Source organism: Delphinus delphis, chromosome X (genome assembly GCF_949987515.2).
Source record: "Delphinus delphis chromosome X, mDelDel1.2, whole genome shotgun sequence".
NCBI classification, from domain to species: domain Eukaryota; kingdom Metazoa; phylum Chordata; class Mammalia; order Artiodactyla; family Delphinidae; genus Delphinus; species Delphinus delphis.
Genome location: NC_082704.1, coordinates 50,665,719 through 50,668,177, shown reverse-complemented (window position 1 = coordinate 50,668,177; position 2,459 = coordinate 50,665,719).

Genomic DNA, 2,459 nt, shown 5'->3' with positions numbered 1-2,459 from the left:
TTTTCTTTAATTGTGAAAAACACATTGTTTCCCTTTATATTAAAAAAAATAAAAAATAAAAGCTTTAGCTATAATGGTTGTTGTTCTTACCACCAACCATGATAGTGTACGTAATCTTGCCTTCCACGCCATTCATTCTCTCTTATTTGCCAGTATGTTTGACAACAAACACAGTGTATAATTAAACTCAGATTTTGTGTTAAGTTGTAACCTGAGGTGTTAGTCACAGTGCTTTTAACTCCTTGAACTTTTCTAAACTGTTACACTTTCCCTTATCTATGAAGAAAAGATTTGGGTCATTTAGGAGATGGGGAGATAATTACCACCCTTTAGCAAGTGAGGAACAGTATTCACAAAAATGTGAGGATGGTCAGTAATATATATATATTTCTTCCCCAAGATTAAGCCTACATCTGTGAACATGATGTCTTTGGTCATGTTATATAATCTTCAGTTTCCCAACATAAGTATGGGTTATAAAGCTCCACTGCTTTAAAATTTTTCTGATAGGGAGAAGATGAGCAACTTTGTAAAATAATTTGCATATATATTCAAATCAATTTTTAAATATATACGCCTTTCTAAAAGTACTATCATCCTCCCTGAAATTAAATCCTTATACAGTAACATTTTCTTTTCCTGCACCTATTAGTGTTGGATTGGTGCCCAGACCAGAAAACCATTTTTGACTACCACCATTTCATCCTGAAGGAATTTGCAAACCCTGTCCTTAATGGCTACATATTTTCAGCTTCCCCCATAACACTGAATCATTCTGTATGGCTAAGGAAGCCCAGGGCAGCCTGAGGTTACTATGTAGTTATATTCCTGTTTGCCTCCAAAGATATCTACATAGACCACTAAGTGGACTTCTTGGAAATGTACAAATATGAAGAAGCCAGATTCTTTTTGAAAAGGATCAGCTATGTAAAATTAAGCAAATTTGGCATACACAGTATAACTGAGGAAAGGCTAATTCAAAACAGTAAAAATAAAGTTAATAGTAGAAACACTTCTGAATTAGTAAAGAGTCCATAAATAATGAAATAAGTCATATACTTGATTTCAAACATAGACTGTTTCAGTAACTTAATTACTTTGGGAATCACTGCATTCCAAGTTAATTTTAATGTCTTTATTTTAACATCTTTATTGGAGTATAATTGCTTTACAATGGTGTGTTAGTTTCTGCTGTACAACAAAGTGAATCAGCTATATATATACACATAGCCCCATATTTCCTCCCTCTTGCGTCTCCCTCCCACCCTCCCTATCCCACCTCTCTAGATGGTCACAGAGCACTAAGCTGATCTCCCTGTGCTATGTGGCTGCTTTCCACTAGCTATCTATTTTACATTTGGTAGCTTATATATAACCATGCCACTCTCTCACTTCGTCCCAGCTTACCCTTCCCTGTCCCCATGTCCACAAGTCCATTCTCAATGTCTGCGTCTTTATTCCTGTCCTGCCCCTAGGTTCTTCAGAACCATTTTTTTTTTAGATTCCATATATATGGGTTAGCATACAGTATTTGTTTTTCTCTTTCTGACTTACTTCACTCTGTATGACAGACTCTAGGTCCAACCACCTCACTACAAATAACTCAATTTCATTTCTTTTTATGTCTGAGTAATATTCCATTGTATATACGTGCCACATCATCTTTATCCATTCATCTGTCAATGGACAATTAGGTTATTTCCATGTCCTGGCTATTGTAAATAGAGCTGCAATAAACATTGTGGTACATGACTCTTTTTGAATTATGGTTTTCTCAGGGTATATCCTAGTAGTGGGATTGCTGGGTCCTATGGTAGTTCTGTTTTTAGTTTTTTAAGGAGCCTCCATACTGTTCTCCATAGTGGCTGTATGAATTTACATTCCCACCAACAGTGCAAGAGGGTTCCCTTTTCTCCACACCCTTTCCAGCATTTATTGTTTGTAGATTTTTTGATGATGATCATTCTGACTGGTGTGAAGTGATACCTCATTGTAGTCTTGATTTGCAATCCTCTAATGATTAGTGATGTTGAGCATTCTTTCATGTGTTTGTTGGCAACCTGTATGTCTTCTTTGGAGAAATGTCTATTTAGGTCTTCTGCCCATTTTTGGATTGGGTTGTTTGTTTTTTTGATATTGAGTTGCATGAGATGTTAATGCTTTTAAAGATGTTCATTGTTTTTTTAAATCTGGAGCCAACTTTCTTAGCAGCAGGAGAAGTCAAGAACACTGCTATAACAATTTATATTTAACAGTGTACCATATGTTTTAGGCAATACAGTAAGCTATAAATAAATAGATAAATGATTACATATATAAATAAAAGGAAAAATGACTAAAAATAAATACAACTATTATTATTTACAGAAGATGTAGTTTTGTTATGTTGGAAATCCAAATAAATCTGCAAATAAACTATTAACATAAAAACTAGATTTCTGTTGTGTACTGGATATAAG